This window comes from Pan troglodytes, chromosome 14, assembly GCF_028858775.2.
Source record: "Pan troglodytes isolate AG18354 chromosome 14, NHGRI_mPanTro3-v2.0_pri, whole genome shotgun sequence".
Classification (NCBI taxonomy): Eukaryota; Metazoa; Chordata; class Mammalia; order Primates; family Hominidae; genus Pan; species Pan troglodytes.
Genome location: NC_072412.2, coordinates 7,567,241 through 7,588,786, shown reverse-complemented (window position 1 = coordinate 7,588,786; position 21,546 = coordinate 7,567,241).

Genomic DNA, 21,546 nt, shown 5'->3' with positions numbered 1-21,546 from the left:
TTTGGTGTCCTTTTGATATTTTATATAAATTATATAATATATATTTGGTGTAGTTTTTGATATTTTACATAGGGTGTTTAGTATATATTTACTGTCCTTTTTGATATTTTATTTACAGTATATAATGTACATTTTGTGTAATTTTTGATATTTTATGTACAGTATATTAGATATAATTAGTGTAGTTTTTGATAGTTTATTTAGAGTATTTATAACACATATTTGGTGTACTTTTTGATATTTTATGTACAGTATGTCATATATATTTACTGTACTTTTTGATATTTTATGTACAGTATATAAAATGTATTTGGTGTACTTTTAGTTAATATTATATGTACAATATATGAAACATATTTACTGTACTTTTTGATATTTTATGTACAGTATATTAAATATAATTACTGTAGTTTTTGATAGTTCATTTACAGTACATATAACACATATATGGTGTACTTTTTGATATTTTATGTACAGTATGTAATATATATTTACTGTACTTTTTGATATTTTATGTACAGTACATAAAATGTATTTTGTGTACTTTTTGTTAATATTATATGTACAATATTTGAAATATATTTACTGTACTTTTTGATATTTTATGTATAGTATATAAGATATATTTGGTGGCCTTTTGATATTTTATGTAAATTATATAATACATATTTGGTGTAGTTTTTGATATTTTACATAGGGTGTGTCATATATATTTACTGTCCTTTTTGATATTTTATTTACAGTATATACTATACATTTGGTGTAATTTTTGATATTTTATGTACAGTATATTAAATATAATTACTGTAGTTTTTGATAGTTTATTTACAGTATATATAACACATATTTGGTGTACTTTTAGATATTTTATGTACAGTATGTCATATATATTTACTGTACATTTTGATATTTTATGTAGAGTATATAAAATGTATTTGGTGTACTTTTTGTTAATATTATATGTACAATATATGAAATATATTTTCTGTACTTTTTGATATTTTATGTATAGTATATAAGACATATTTGGTGTCCTTTTGATATTTTATATAAATTATATAATATATATTTGGTGTAGTTTTTGATATTTTACATAGGGTGTTTAGTATATATTTACTGTCCTTTTTGATATTTTATTTACAGTATATAATGTACATTTTGTGTAATTTTTGATATTTTATGTACAGTATATTAAATATAATTACTGTAGTTTTTGATAGTTTATTTACAGTATATATAACACATATTTGGTGTACTTTTTGATATTTTATGTACAGTATGTCATATATATTTACTGTACTTTTTGATGTTTTATGTACAGTATATAAAATGTATTTGGTGTACTTTTAGTTAATATTATATGTACAATATATGAAACATATTTACTGTACTTTTTGATATTTTATGTACAGTATATTAAATATAATTACTGTAGTTTTTGATAGTTTATTTACAGTATATATAACACATATATGGTGTACTTTTTGATATTTTATGTACAGTATGTAATATATATTTACTGTACTTTTTGATATTTTATGTAGAGTACATAAAATGTATTTGGTGTACTTTTTGTTAATATTTTATGTACAATATATGAAATATATTTACTGTACTTTTTGATATTTTATGTACAGTATATAAGATATATTTGGTGGCCTTTTGATATTTTATGTAAATTATATAATACATATTTGGTGTAGTTTTTGATATTTTACATAGGGTGTGTCATATATATTTACTGTCCTTTTTGATATTTTATTTACAGTATATACTATACATTTGGTGTAATTTTTGATATTTTATGTACAGTATATTAAGTATAATTACTGTAGTTTTTGATAGTTTATTTAAAGTATATATAACACATATTTGGTGTACTTTTAGATATTTTATGTACAGTATGTCATATATATTTACTGTACATTTTGATATATTATGTAGAGTATATAAAATGTATTTGGTGTACTTTTAGTTAATATTATATGTACAATATATGAAACATATTTACTGTACTTTTTGATATTTTATGTATAGTATATAAGACATATTTGGTGTCCTTTTGATATTTTATATAAATTATATAATATATATTTGGTGTAGTTTTTGATATTTTACATAGGGTGTTTAGTATATATTTACTTTCCTTTTTGATATTTTATTTACAGTATATAATGTACATTTTGTGTAATTTTTGATATTTTATGTACAGTATATTAGATATAATTACTGTAGTTTTTGATAGTTTATTTAGAGTATTTATAACACATATTTGGTGTACTTTTTGATATTTTATGTACAGTATGTCATATATATTTACTGTACTTTTTGATATTTTATGTACAGTATATAAAATGTATTTGGTGTACTTTTAGTTAATATTATATGTACAATATATGAAACATATTTACTGTACTTTTTGATATTTTATGTACAGTATATTAAATATAATTACTGTAGTTTTTGATAGTTCATTTACAGTACATATAACACATATATGGTGTACTTTTTGATATTTTATGTACAGTATGTAATATATATTTACTGTACTTTTTGATATTTTATGTAGAGTACATAAAATGTATTTGGTGTACTTTTTGTTAATATTATATGTACAATATTTGAAATATATTTACTGTACTTTTTGATATTTTATGTATAGTATATAAGATATATTTGGTGGCCTTTTGATATTTTATGTAAATTATATAATACATATTTGGTGTAGTTTTTGATATTTTACATAGGGTGTGTCATATATATTTACTGTCCTTTTTGATATTTTATTTACAGTATATACTATACATTTGGTGTAATTTTTGATATTTTATGTACAGTATATTAAATATAATTACTGTAGTTTTTGATAGTTTATTTACAGTATATATAACACATATTTGGTGTACTTTTAGATATTTTATGTACAGTATGTCATATATATTTACTGTACATTTTGATATATTATGTAGAGTATACAAAATGTATTTGGTGTACTTTTTGTTAATATTATATGTACAATATATGAAATATATTTACTGTACTTTTTGATATTTTATGTATAGTATATAAGACATATTTGGTGTCCTTTTGATATTTTATATAAATTATATAATATATATTTGGTGTAGTTTTTGATATTTTACATAGGGTGTTTAGTATATATTTACTGTCCTTTTTGATATTTTATTTACAGTATATAATGTACATTTTGTGTAATTTTTGATATTTTATGTACAGTATATTAGATATAATTACTGTAGTTTTTGATAGTTTATTTACAGTATATATAACACATATTTGGTGTACTTTTTGATATTTTATGTACAGTATGTCATATATATTTACTGTACTTTTTGATATTTTATGTACAGTATATAAAATGTATTTGGTGTACTTTTAGTTAATATTATATGTACAATATATGAAACATATTTACTGTACTTTTTGATATTTTATGTACAGTATATTAAATATAATTACTGTAGTTTTTGATAGTTTATTTACAGTATATATAACACATATATGGTGTACTTTTTGATATTTTATGTACAGTATGTAATATATATTTACTGTACTTTTTGATATTTTATGTAGAGCACATAAAATGTATTTGGTGTACTTTTTGTTAATATTATATGTAAAATATATGAAATATATTTACTGTACTTTTTGATATTTTATGTACAGTATATAAGATATATTTGGTGGCCTTTTGATATTTTATGTAAATTATATAATACATATTTGGTGTAGTTTTTGATATTTTACATAGGGTGTGTCATATATATTTACTGTCCTTTTTGATATTTTATTTACAGTATATACTATACATTTGGTGTAATTTTTGACATTTTATGTACAGTATATTAAATATAATTACTGTGGTTTTTGATAGTTTATTTACAGTATATATAACACATATTTGGTGTACTTTTAGATATTTTATGTACAGTATGTCATATATATTTACTGTACATTTTGATATTTTATGTAGAGTATATAAAATGTATTTGGTGTACTTTTTGTTAATATTATATGTACAACATATGAAATATATTTACTGTACTTTTTGATATTTTATGTATAGTATATAAGACATATTTGGTGTCCTTTTGATATTTTATATAAATTATATAATATATATTTGGTGTAGTTTTTGATATTTTACATAGGGTGTTTAGTATATATTTACTGTCCTTTTTGATATTTTATTTACAGTATATAATGTACATTTTGTGTAATTTTTGATATTTTATGTACAGTATATTAAATATAATTACTGTAGTTTTTGATAGTTTATTTACAGTATATATAACACATATTTGGTGTACTTTTTGATATTTTATGTACAGTATGTCATATATATTTACTGTACTTTTTGATATTTTATGTACAGTATATAAAATGTATTTGGTGTACTTTTAGTTAATATTATATGTACAATATATGAAACATATTTACTGTACTTTTTGATATTTTATGTACAGTATATTAAATATAATTACTGTAGTTTTTGATAGTTTATTTACAGTATATATAACACATATATGGTGTACTTTTTGATATTTTATGTACAGTATGTAATATATATTTACTGTACTTTTTGATATTTTATGTAGAGTACATAAAATGTATTTGGTGTACTTTTTGTTAATATTTTATGTACAATGTATGAAATATATTTACTGTACTTTTTGATATTTTATGTACAGTATATAAGATATATTTGGTGGCCTTTTGATATTTTATGTAAATTATATAATACATATTTGGTGTAGTTTTTGATATTTTACATAGGGTGTGTCATATATATTTACTGTCCTTTTTGATATTTTATTTACAGTATATACTATACATTTGGTGTAATTTTTGGTATTTTCTGTACAGTATATTAAATATAATTACTGTAGTTTTTGATAGTTTATTTACAGTATATATAACACATATTTGGTGTACTTTTAGATATTTTATGTACAGTATGTCATATATATTTACTGTACATTTTGATATTTTATGAAGAGTATATAAAATGTATTTCGTGTACTTTTTGTTAATATTATATGTACAATATATGAAATATATTTACTGTACTTTTTGATATTTTATGTATAGTATATAAGACATATTTGGTGTCCTTTTGATATTTTATATAAATTATATAATATATATTTGGTGTAGTTTTTGATATTTTACATAGGGTGTTTAGTATATATTTACTGTCCTTTTTGATATTTTATTTACAGTATATAATGTACATTTTGTGTAATTTTTGATATTTTATGTACAGTATATTAGATATAATTAGTGTAGTTTTTGATAGTTTATTTAGAGTATTTATAACACATATTTGGTGTACTTTTTGATATTTTATGTACAGTATGTCATATATATTTACTGTACTTTTTGATATTTTATGTACAGTATATAAAATGTATTTGGTGTACTTTTAGTTAATATTATATGTACAATATATGAAACATATTTACTGTACTTTTTGATATTTTATGTACAGTATATTAAATATAATTACTGTAGTTTTTGATAGTTCATTTACAGTACATATAACACATATATGGTGTACTTTTTGATATTTTATGTACAGTATGTAATATATATTTACTGTACTTTTTGATATTTTATGTACAGTACATAAAATGTATTTTGTGTACTTTTTGTTAATATTATATGTACAATATTTGAAATATATTTACTGTACTTTTTGATATTTTATGTATAGTATATAAGATATATTTGGTGGCCTTTTGATATTTTATGTAAATTATATAATACATATTTGGTGTAGTTTTTGATATTTTACATAGGGTGTGTCATATATATTTACTGTCCTTTTTGATATTTTATTTACAGTATATACTATACATTTGGTGTAATTTTTGATATTTTATGTACAGTATATTAAATATAATTACTGTAGTTTTTGATAGTTTATTTACAGTATATATAACACATATTTGGTGTACTTTTAGATATTTTATGTACAGTATGTCATATATATTTACTGTACATTTTGATATTTTATGTAGAGTATATAAAATGTATTTGGTGTACTTTTTGTTAATATTATATGTACAATATATGAAATATATTTTCTGTACTTTTTGATATTTTATGTATAGTATATAAGACATATTTGGTGTCCTTTTGATATTTTATATAAATTATATAATATATATTTGGTGTAGTTTTTGATATTTTACATAGGGTGTTTAGTATATATTTACTGTCCTTTTTGATATTTTATTTACAGTATATAATGTACATTTTGTGTAATTTTTGATATTTTATGTACAGTATATTAAATATAATTACTGTAGTTTTTGATAGTTTATTTACAGTATATATAACACATATTTGGTGTACTTTTTGATATTTTATGTACAGTATGTCATATATATTTACTGTACTTTTTGATGTTTTATGTACAGTATATAAAATGTATTTGGTGTACTTTTAGTTAATATTATATGTACAATATATGAAACATATTTACTGTACTTTTTGATATTTTATGTACAGTATATTAAATATAATTACTGTAGTTTTTGATAGTTTATTTACAGTATATATAACACATATATGGTGTACTTTTTGATATTTTATGTACAGTATGTAATATATATTTACTGTACTTTTTGATATTTTATGTAGAGTACATAAAATGTATTTGGTGTACTTTTTGTTAATATTATATGTAAAATATATGAAATATATTTACTGTACTTTTTGATATTTTATGTACAGTATATAAGATATATTTGGTGGCCTTTTGATATTTTATGTAAATTATATAATACATATTTGGTGTAGTTTTTGATATTTTACATAGGGTGTGTCATATATATTTACTGTCCTTTTTGATATTTTATTTACAGTATATACTATACATTTGGTGTAATTTTTGACATTTTATGTACAGTATATTAAATATAATTACTGTGGTTTTTGATAGTTTATTTACAGTATATATAACACATATTTGGTGTACTTTTAGATATTTTATGTACAGTATGTCATATATATTTACTGTACATTTTGATATTTTATGTAGAGTATATAAAATGTATTTGGGGTACTTTTTGTTAATATTATATGTACAACATATGAAATATATTTACTGTACTTTTTGATATTTTATGTATAGTATATAAGACATATTTGGTGTCCTTTTGATATTTTATATAAATTATATAATATATATTTGGTGTAGTTTTTGATATTTTACATAGGGTGTTTAGTATATATTTACTGTCCTTTTTGATATTTTATTTACAGTATATAATGTACATTTTGTGTAATTTTTGATATTTTATGTACAGTATATTAAATATAATTACTGTAGTTTTTGATAGTTTATTTACAGTATATATAACACATATTTGGTGTACTTTTTGATATTTTATGTACAGTATGTCATATATATTTACTGTACTTTTTGATATTTTATGTACAGTATATAAAATGTATTTGGTGTACTTTTAGTTAATATTATATGTACAATATATGAAACATATTTACTGTACTTTTTGATATTTTATGTACAGTATATTAAATATAATTACTGTAGTTTTTGATAGTTTATTTACAGTATATATAACAAATATATGGTGTACTTTTTTATATTTTATGTACAGTATGTAATATATATTTACTGTACTTTTTGATATTTTATGTAGAGTACATAAAACGTATTTGGTGTACTTTTTGTTAATATTATATGTACAATATATGAAATATATTTACTGTACTTTTTGATATTTTATGTACAGTATATAAGATATATTTGGTGGCCTTTTGATATTTTATGTAAATTATATAATACATATTTTGTGTAGTTTTTGATATTTTACATAGGGTGTGTCATATATATTTACTGTCCTTTTTGATATTTTATTTACAGTATATACTATACATTTGGTGTAATTTTTGATATTTTATGTACAGTATATTAAATATAATTACTGTAGTTTTTGATAGTTTATTTACAGTATATATAACACATATTTGGTGTACTTTTAGATATTTTATGTACAGTATGTCATATATATTTACTGTACATTTTGATATTTTATGTAGAGTATATAAAATGTATTTGGTGTACTTTTTGTTAATATTCTATGTACAATATATGAAATATATTTACTGTACTTTTTGATATTTTATGTATAGTATATAAGACATATTTGGTGTCCTTTTGATATTTTATATAAATTATATAATATATATTTGGTGTAGTTTTTGATATTTTACATAGGGTGTTTAGTATATATTTACTGTCCTTTTTGATATTTTATTTACAGTATATAATGTACAATTTGTGTAATTTTTGATATTTTATGTACAGTATATTAAATATAATTACTGTAGTTTTTGATAGTTTATTTACAGTATATATAACACATATTTGGTGTACTTTTTGATATTTTCTGTACAGTATGTCATATATATTTACTGTACTTTTTGATATTTTATGTACAGTATATAAAATGTATTTGGTGTACTTTTAGTTAATATTATATGTACAATATATGAAACATATTTACTGTACTTTTTGATATTTTATGTACAGTATATTAAATATAATTACTGTAGTTTTTGATAGTTTATTTACAGTATATATAACACATATATGGTGTACTTTTTGATATTTTATGTACAGTATGTAATATATATTTACTGTACTTTTTCATATTTTATGTAGAGTACATAAAATGTATTTGGTGTAATTTTTGTTAATATTATATGTACAATATATGAAATATATTTACTGTACTTTTTGATATTTTATGTACAGTATATAAGATATATTTAGTGGCCTTTTGATATTTTATGTAAATTATATAATACATATCTGGTGTAGTTTTTGACATTTTACATAGGGTGTGTCATATATATTTACTGTCCTTTTTGATATTTTATTTACAGTATATACTATACATTTGGTGAAATTTTTGATATTTTATGTACAGTATATTAAATATAATTACTGTAGATTTTGATACTTTATTTACTGCATATATAACACATATTTGGTGTACTTTTAGATATTTCATGTACAGTATGTCATATATATTTACTGTACATTTTGATATTTTATGTAGAGTATATAAAATGTATTTGTTGTACTTTTTGTTAATATTATATGTACAATATATGAAATATATTTACTGTACTTTTTGATATTTTATGTATAGTATATAAGACATATTTGGTGTCCTTTTGATATTTTATATAAATTATATAATATATATTTGGTATAGTTTTTGATATTTTACATAGGGTGTTTAGTATATATTTACTGTCCTTTTTGATATTTTATTTACAGTATATAATGTACATTTGGTGTAATTTTTGATATTTTATGTACAGTATATTAAATATAATTACTGTAGTTTTTGATAGTTTATTTACAGTATATATAACACATATTTGGTGTACTTTTTGATATTTTATGTGCAGTATGTCATATATATTTACTGTATTTTTTGATATTTTATGTACAGTATATAAAATGTATTTGGTGTACTTTTAGTTAATATTATATGTACAATATATGAAACATATTTACTCTACTTTTTGATATTTTATGTACAGTATATTAAATATAATTACTGTAGTTTTTGATAGTTTATTTACAGTATATATAATACATATATGGTGTACTTTTTGATATTTTATGTACAGTATGTAATATATATTTACTGTACTTTTTGATATTTTATGTACAGTATATAAAATGTATTTGGTGTACCTTTTGTTAATATTATATGTACAATATATGAAACATATTTACTGTACTTTTTGATATTTTATGAACAGTATATAAGATATATTTGGTGGCCTTTTGATATTTTTTGTAAATTATATAATACATATTTGGTGTAGTTTTTGATATTTTACATAGGGTGTGTCATATATATTTACTGTCCTTTTTGATATTTTATTTACAGTATATACTATACATTTGGTGTAATTTTTGATATTTTATGTACAGTATATTAAATATAATTACTGTAGTTTTTGATAGTTTATTTACAGTATATATAACAAATATTTGGTGTACTTTTAGATATTTTATGTACAGTATGTCATATATATTTACTGTACATTTTGATATTTTATGTAGAGTATATAAAATGTATTTGGTGTACTTTTTGTTAATATTATATGTACAATATATGAAATATATTTACTGTACTTTTTGATATTTTATGTATGGTATATAAGACATATTTGGTGTCCTTTTGATATTTTATATAAATTATATAATATATATTTGGTGTAGTTTTTGATATTTTACATAGGGTGTTTAGTATATATTTACTGTCCTTTTTGATATTTTATTTACAGTATATAATGTACATTTTGTGTAATTTTTGATATTTTATGTACAGTATATTAAATATAATTACTGTAGTTTTTGATAGTTTATTTACAGTATATATAACACATATTTGGTGTACTTTTTGATATTTTATGTACAGTATGTCGTATATATTTACTGTACTTTTTGATATTTTATGTACAGTATATAAAATGTATTTGGTGTACTTTTAGTTAATATTATATGTACAATATATGAAACATATTTACTGTACTTTTTGATATTTTATGTACAGTATATTAAATATAATTACTGTAGTTTATGATAGTTTATTTACAGTATATATAACACATATATGGTGTACTTTTTGATATTTTATGTACAGTATGTAATATATATTTACTGTACTTTTTGATATTTTATGTAGAGTACATAAAATGTATTTGGTGTACTTTTTGTTAATATTATATGTACAATATATGAAATATATTTACTGTACATTTTGATATTTTATGTACAGTATATAAGATATATATGGTGGCCTTTTGATATTTTATGTAAATTATATAATACATATTTGGTGTAGTTTTTGATATTTTACATAGGGTGTGTCATATATATTTACTGTCCTTTTTGATATTTTATTTACAGTATATACTATACATTTGGTGTAATTTTTGATATTTTATGTACAGTATATTAAATATAATTACTGTAGATTTTGATAGTCTATTTACAGTATATATAACACATATTTGGTGTACTTTTTGATATTTTATGTACAGTATGTCATATATATTTACTGTATATTTTTATATTTTATGTAGAGTATATAAAATGTATTTGGTGTACTTTTTGTTAATATTATATGTACAATATATGAAATATATTTACTGTACTTTTTGATATTTTATGTATAGTATATAAGACAAATTTGGTGTCCTTTTGATATTTTATATAAATTGTATAATATATATTTGGTGTAGTTTTTGATATTTTACATAGGGTGTTTAGTATATATTTACTGTCCTTTTTGATATTTCATTTACAGTATACAATGTACATTTCGTGTCATTTTTGATATTTTATGTACAGTGTATTAAATATAATTACTGTAGTTTTTGATAGTTTATTTACAGTATATATAACACATATTTGGTGTACTTTTTGATATTTTATGTATAGTATGTCATATATTTTTACTGTACTTTTTGATACTTTATGTACATTATATAAAATGTATTTGGTGTACATTTAGTTAATATTATATGTACAATATATGAAACATATTTACTGTACTTTTTGATATTGTATGTACAGTATATTAAATATAATTACTGTAGTTTTTGATAGTTTATTTACAGTATTCATAACACATATATGGTGTACATTTTGATATTTTATGTACAGTATGTAATATATATTTACTGCACTTTTTGATATTTTATGTACAGTATACAAAATATATTTGGCGTACTTTTAGTTAATATTAAATGTACAATATATGAAACATATTTACTGTACTTTCTGATATTTTATGTACAGTATATAAGATATATTTGATGTCTTTTGATATTTTATGTAAATTATATAATTCATATTCGGTGTAGTTTTTGATATTTTACATAGGGTGTGTCATATATATTTACTGTCCTTTTTGATATTTTATTTACACTATATAATGTACATTTGGTGTAATTTTTGATATTTTATGTACAGTATATTAAATATAATTACTGTAGTTTCGATAGTTTATTTACAGTATATATAACACATATTTGGTGTACTTTTTGATATTTTATGTACAGTATGTAATATATATTTACTGTACTTTTTGATATTTTATGTAGAGTATATAAAATGTATTTGGTGTACTTTTTGTTAATATTATATGTACAATATATGAAACATATTTACTGTACTTTTCGATATTTTATGTACACTATATAAGATATATTTGGTGTCCTTTTGATATTTTATATAAATTATATAATATATATTTGGTGTAGTTTTTGATATTTTACATAGGGTGTGTCATATATATTTACTGTCCTTTTTGATATTTTATTTACAGTATATAATGTACATTTGGTGTAATTTTTGATATTTTATGTACAGTATATTAAATATAATTACTGTAGTTTTTGATAGTTTATTTACAGTATATATAACACATATTTGGTGTACTTTTAGATATTTTATGTACAGTATGTCATATATATTTACTGTACATTTTGATATTTTATGTAGAGTATATAAAATGTATTTGGTGTACTTTTTGTTAATATTATATGTAAAATATATGAAATATATTTACTGTATTTTTGATATTTTATGTACAGTATGTAATATATATTTACTGTACTTTTTGATATTTTATGTACAGTATGTCATATATATTTACTGTATATTTTGATATTATATGTAGAGTATATAAAATGTATTTGGTGTACTTTTTGTTAATATTATATGTACAATATATGAAATATATTTACTGTACTTTTTGATATTTTATGTATAGTATATAAGACATATTTGGTGTCCTTTTGATATTTTATATAAATTATATAATATATATTCGGTGTAGTTTTTTATATTTTACATAGGGTGTTTAGTGTATATTTACTGTCCTTTTTGATATTTTATTTACAGTATATAATGTACATTTTGTGTCATTTTTGATATTTTATGTACAGTGTATTAAATATAATTACTGTAGTTTTTGATAGTTTATTTACAGTATATATAACACATATTTGGTGTACTTTTTGATATTTTATGTACAGTATGTCATATATATTTACTGTACTTTTTGATATTTTATGTACAGTATATAAAATGTATTTGGTGTACTTTTAGTTAATGTTATATGTACAATATTTGAAACATATTTACTGTACTTTTTGATATTTTATGTACAGTATATTAAATATAATTACTGTAGTTTTTGATAGTTTATTTACAGTATATATAACACATATATGGTGTACATTTTGATATTTTATGTACAGTATGTAATATATATTTACTGTGCTTTTTGATATTTTATGTAGAGTACATAAAATGTATTTGGTGTACTTTTTGTTAATATTATATGTACAATATATGAAATATATTTACTGTACTTTTTGATTCTTTATGTACAGTATATAAGATATATTTGGTGGCCTTTTGATATTTTATGTAAATTATATAATACATATTTGGTGTAGTTTTTGATATTTTACATAGGGTGTGTCATGTATATTTACTGTCCTTTTTGATATTTTATTTACAGTATATACTATACATTTGGTGTAATTTTTGATATTTTATGTACAGTATATTAAATATAATTACTGTAGTTTTTGATAGTTTATTTACAGTATATATAACACATATTTGGTGTACTTTTAGATATTTTATGTACAGTATGTCATATATATTTACTGTACATTTTGATATTTTATGTAGAGTATATAAAATGTATTTGGTGCACTTTTTGTTAATATTATATGTACAATATATGAAATATATTTTCTGAACTTTTTGATATTTTATGTATAGTATATAAGACATATTTGGTGTCCTTTTGATATTTTATATAAATTACATAATATATATTTGGTGTAGTTTTTGATATTTTACATAGGGTGTTTAGTATATATTTACTGTCCTTTTTGATATTTTATTTCCAGAATATAATGTACATTTTGTGTAATTTTTGATATTTTATGTACAGTATATTAAATATAATTACTGTAGTTTTTGATAGTTTATTTACAGTATATATAACACATATTTGGTGTACTTTTTGATATTTTATGTACAGTATGTCATATATATTTACTGTACTTTTTGATAATTTATGTACAGTATATAAAATGTATTTGGTGTACTTTTAGTTAATACTATATGTACAATATATGAAACATATTTACTGTACTTTTTGATATTTTATGTACAGTATATTAAATATAATTACTGTAGTTTTTGATAGTTTATTTACAGTATATATAACACATATATGGTGTACTTTTTGATATTTCATGTACAGTATGTAATATATATTTACTGTACTTTTTGATATTTTATGTAGAGTACATAAAATGTATTTGGTGTACTTTTTGTTAATATTATATGTAAAATATATGAAATATATTTACTGTACTTTTTGATACTTTATGTACAGTATATAAGATATATTTGGTGGCCTTTTGATATTTTATATAAATTATATAATGCATATTTGGTGTAGTTTTTGATATTTTACATAGGGTGTTTAGTATATATTTACTGTCCTTTTTGATATTTTATTTACAGTATATACTATACATTTGGTGTAATTTTTGATATTTTATATACAGTATATTAAATATAATTACTGTAGATTTTGATAGTTTATTTACAGTATATATAACACATATTTGGTGTACTTTTTGATATTTTATGTACAGTGTGTAATATATATTTACTGTACTTTTTGATATTTTATGTAGAGTATATAAAATGTATTTGGTGTACTTTTAGTTAATATTATATATACAATATATGAAATATATTTACTGCATTTTTGATATTTTATGTACAGTATATAAGATATATTTGGTGTCCTTTTGATATGTTATATAAATTATATAATGCATATTTGGTGTAGTTTTTGATATTTTACATAGGGTGTGTCATATATATTTACTGTCCTTTTTGATATTTTATTTACAGTATATACTATACATTTGGTGTAATTTTTGATATTTTATGTACAGTATATTAAATATAATTACTGTAGATTTTGATAGTTTATTTACAGTATATATAACACATATTTGGTGTACTTTTTGATATTTTATGTACAGTATGTAATATATATTTGGTGTACTTTTAGTTAATATTATATGTACAATATATGAAACATATTTACTGTACTTTCTGATATTTTATGTACAGTATATAAGATATATTTGGTGTCCTTTTGATATTTTATGTAAATTATATAATTTATATTTGGTGTAGTTTTTGATATTTTACATAGGGTGTGTCGTATATATTTACTGTCCTTTTTGATATTTTATTTACAGTATATAATGTACATTTGGTGTAATTTTTGATATTTTATGTACAGTATATTAAATATAATTACTGTAGTTTTTGATAGTTTATTTACAGTATATATAACACATATTTGGTGTACTTTTTGATATTTTATGTACAGTATGTCATATATTTACTGTATATTTTGATATTTTATGTAGAGTATATAAAATGTATTTGGTGTACTTTTTGTTAATATTATATGTACAATATATGAAAAATATTTACTGTACTTTTTGATATTTTATGTACAGTATATAAGATATATTTGGTGTCCTTTTGATATTTTATGTAAATTATATAATACATATTTGGTGTAGTTTTTGATATTTTACATAGGGTGTGTCATATATATTTACTGTCTTTTTGATATTTTATTTACAGTATATACTATACATTTGGTGTAATTTTTGATATTTTATGTACAGTATATTAAATATAATTACTGTATTTTTTGATAGTTTATTTACAGTATATATAACACATATTTGGTGTACTTTTTGATATTTTATGTACAGTATGTAATATATATTTACTGCACTTTTTGATATTTTATTTAGAGTATATAAAATGTATTTGGTGTACTTTTTATTAATATTATATGTACAATATATGAAATATATTTACTGTACTTTTAGATATTTTATGTACAGTATATAAGATATATTTGGTGTCCTTTTGATATTTTATATAAATTATATAATATATTTTTGGTGTAGTTTTTAATATTGTACATAGGGTGTGTAATATGTATTTACTGTAATTTTTGATATTTTATTTACAGTATATAATGTACATTTGGTGTAATATTTGATATTTTATGTACAGTATATTAAATATAATTACTGTAGTTTTTGATAGTTTATTTAAAGTATATATAACACATATTTGGTGCACTTTTTGATATTTTATGTACACTGTGTAATATATATTTACTGTACTTTTTGTTATTTTATTTACAGTATATAAAATGTATTTGGTGTACTTTTACTTAATATTATATGTACAATATATGAAATATATTTACTGTATTTTGGTATTTTATGTACAGTATACAAGATATATTTGGTGTCCTTTTGATATTTTATGTAAATTGCATAATATATATTTGGTGTAGTTTTTGATATTTTACATAGGGTGTGTCATGTATATTTACTGTCCTTTTTGATATTTTATTTACAGTATATAATATACATTTGGTGTAATTTTTGAAATTTTATGTACAGTATAGTAAATATAATTACTGTAGTTTTTGATAGTTTATTTACAGTATATATAATACTTATTTGGTGTACTTTTTGATATTTTATGCACAGTATGTACTATATATTTACTGTACTTCGTGATATATTATTTACACTATATCAAATGTATTTCGTGTACTTTTAGTTAACATTATATGTATAATACATGAAATATACTTACTGTACTTTTTGATATTTTATGTAGAGTATATAAGATATATTTGGTGGCCTTTTGTTATTTTATGTAAATTACATAATATATATTTGGTGTAATTTTTGATATTTTACATAGGGTGTGTCATATATATTTACTGTCCTTTTTGATATTTTATTTACAGTATATAATATACATTTGGTGTAAATTTGATATTTTATGTATAGTATATTAAATATAATTACTGTAGATTTTGATAGTTTATTTAAACTATATATAAGACATATTTGGTGTAGTTTTTGATATATTATGTACAGTATCTAATACATATTTACTGTAATTTTTGATATTTTATTTACAGTATATAAAATGTATTTGGTGTACTTTTAGTTAATATTATATGTACAATATATGAAACATATTTACTGTACTTTTTGATATTTTATGTACAGTATATAAGATATATTTGCTGGCCTTTTGATATTTTATGTAATTTATATAATATATATTTGGTGTAGTTTTTGATATTTTACATAGGGTGTGTCATATATATTTACTGTCCTTTTTGATATTTTATTTACAGTTTATAATATACATTTGGTGTAATTTTTGATATTTTATGTACAGTATATTAAATATAATTAATGTAGATTTTTACAGTTTATTTACAGTATATATAACACTTATTTGGTGTACTTTTTGATATTTTATGTACAGTATGTAATATATTTACTGTACTTTTTGATATTTTATTTACAGTATATAAAATGTATTTGGTGTACTTTTAGTTAGTATTATATGTACAATATATGAAACATATATACTGTACTTTTTGATATTTTATGTACAGTATATAAGATATATTTGGTGGCCATTTGATATTTTATGTAAATTACATAATATATATTTGGTGTAGTTTTTGATATTTTACATAGGGTGTGTCATATATATTTACTGTCCTTTTTGATATTTTATTTACAGTATATAATATACATTTGTGTAATTTTTGATATTTTATGGACAGTATATTAAATATAATTACTGTAGTTTTTGATAGTTTATTTACAGTATATGTAACACATATTTGGTGTACTTTTTGATATTTTATGTACGTTATGTAATATATATTTACTGTACTTTTTGATATATTATTTACAGTATATAAAATGTATTTGGTGTACTTTTAGTTAATATTATATGTACAATATATTAAACATATTTACTGCACTTTTTGGTATTTTCTGTACAGTATATAAGATATATTTGGTGGCCTTTTGATATTTTATGTAAATTACAAAATATATATTTGGTGTAGTTTTTGATATTTTACATAGGGTGTGTCATATATATTTACTGTCCTTTTTGATATTTTTTTAGAGTATAAAATGTACATTTGGTGTAATTTTTGATATTTTATGTACAGTATATTAAATATAATTACTGTAGATTTTGATAGTTTATTTACAGTATATATAACACATATTTGGTGTACTTTTTGATATTTTATGTACAGTATGTAATATATATTTACTGTACTTTTTGATATTTTATTTACAGTATATAAAATGTATTTGGTGTACTTTTTGTTAATATTATATGTACAATATATGAAATATATTTACTGTACTTTTTGATATTTTATGTACAGTATATAAGATATATTTGGTGGCCTTTTGATATTTTATATAAATTATATAATATATATTTGGTGTAGTTTTTGATATTTTACATAGGGTGCGTAGTATATATTTACTGTCCTTTTTGATATTTTATTTACAGTATATACTATACATTTCGTGTAATTTTTGATAATTTATGTACAGTATATTAAATATAATTACTGTAGTTTTTGATAGTTTATTTGCAGTATATATAACACATATTTGGTGTACTATTTGATATTTTATGTACAGTATGTGATATATAATTACTGTACTTTTTGATATTATATCTACAGTATATAAAATGTATTTGGTGTACTTTTAGTTACTATTATATGTACAATATATGAAATATATTTACTGTATTTTTGATATTTTATGTACAGTATATAAGATATATTTGGTGTCCTTTTGATATTTTGTGTAAATTATACAATACATATTTGGTGTAGTTTTTGATATTTTACATAGGGTGTGTCATATATATTTACTGTCCTTTTTGATATTTTATTTACAGTATATACTATACATTTGGTGTAATTTTTGATATTTTATGTGCAGTATAGTAAATATAATTACTGTAGATTTTGATAGTTTATTTACAGTATATATAACACATATTTGGAGTACTTTTTGATATTTCATGTACAGTATGTAATATATATTTACTGTACTTTTTGATATTTTATGTACAGTATATATAATGTATTTGGTGTACTTTTAGTTAATATTATATGTACAATATATGAAACATATTTACTGTACTTTTTGATATTTTATGTACAGTATATAAGATATATTTGGTGTCCTTTTGATATTTTATGTAAATTACATAATACATATTTGGTGTAGTTTTTGATATTTTACATAGGGTGAGTCATATATATTTACTGTCCTTTTTGATATTTTATTTACAGTATATACTATACATTTGGTGTAATTTTTGATATTTTATGTACAGTATATTATATATAATTACTGTAGATTTTGATAGTTTATTTACAGTATATATAACACATTTTTTGTGTACTTTTTGATATTTTATGTATAGTATGTAATATATATTTACTGTACTTTTTGACATTTTATATAGAGTATATAAAATATATTTGGTGTACTTTTTGTTAATATTATATGTACAATATATGAAATATATTTACTGTACTTTTTGATATTTTATGTACAGTATATAAGATATATTTGGTGTCCTTGTGATATTTTATGTAAATTATATAATATATATTTGGTGTAGTTTTTGATATTTTTCATAGGGTGTGTCATATATATTTACTGTCCTTTTTGATATTTTATTTACAGTATATAATGTACATTTGGTGTAATTTTTATGTTTTATGTACAGTATATTAAATATAATTACTGTAGTTTTTGATAGTTTATTTACAGTATATGTAACACATATTTGGTGTACTTTTTGATATTTTATGGACAGTCTGTAATATATATTTACTGTACTTTTTGATATTTTATGTAGAGTATATAAAATGTATCTGGTGTACTTTTTGTTAATATTATATGTACAATATATGAAATATATTTACTGTACATTTGATATTTTATGTACAGTATATAAGATATATTTGGTGTCCTTTTGATATTTTATGTAAATTATATAATATATATTTGTTGTAGTTTTTGATATTTTACATAGGGTGTGTCATATATATTTACTGTAATTTTTGATATTTTATTTACAGTATGTAATGTACATTTGGTGTAATTTTTGATATTTTATGTACAGTATATTAAATATAATTACTGTAGTTTTTGATAGTTTATTTACAATATATATAACACATATTTGGTGTACTTTTTGATATTTTATGGACAGTATGTAATATATATTTACTGAATGTTTGATATTTTATGTAGAGTATATAAAATGTATTTGGCGTACTTTTTGTTAATATTATATGTACAATATATGAAATATATTTACTGTACTTTTTGATATTTTATGTACAGTATATAAGATATATTTGGTGTTCTTTTGATATTTTATATAAATTATATAATATATATTTGGTGTAGTTTTTGATGTTTTACATAGGGTGTGTAGTATATATTTACTATCCTTTTTGATATTTTATTTACAGTATATAATGTACATTTGCTGTAATTTTTGATATTTTATGTACAGTATATTAAATATAATTACTGTAGTTTTTGATAGTTTATTTACAGTATATGTAACACATATTTGGTGTACTTTTTGATATTTTATGTACATTATGTAATATATATTTACTGTAATTTTTGATATTTTATTTACAGTATATAAAATGTATTTGGTGTACTTTTAGTTAATATTATATGTACAATATATGAAATATATTTACTGTATTTTTGATATTTTATGTACAGTATATAAGATATATTTGGTGGCCTTTTGATATTTTATGTAAATTATATAATATATATTTGGTGTAGTTTTTCATATTTTACATAGGGTGTGTCATATATATTTACTGTCCTTTTTGATATTTTATTTACAGTATATAGTATACATTTGGTGTAATTTTTGATATTTTATGTACCGTATATTAAATATAATTACTGTAGTTTTTGATAGTTTACAGTATATATAACACATATTTGGTTTACTTTTTGATATTTTATGTACAGTATGTAATATATATTTACTGTACTTTTTGATATTTTATGTACAGTATATAAAATGTATTTGGTGTACTTTTTGTTAATATTATATGTACAATATATGAAATATATTTACTGTAATTTTGATATTTTATGTACAGTATATAAGATATATTTGGTGTCCTTTTGATATTTTATGTAAATTATATAATATATATTTGGTGTAGTTTTTGATATTTTACATAGGGTGTGTCATATATATTTACTGTCCTTTTTGATATTTTATTTACACTATATAATGTACATTTGGTGTAATTTTTGATATTTTATGTACAGTATATTAAATATAATTACTGTAGATTTTGATACTTTATTTACAGTATATATAACACATATATGGTGTACTTTTTGATATTTTATGTACAGTATGTGATATATATTTACTGTACTTTTTGATAT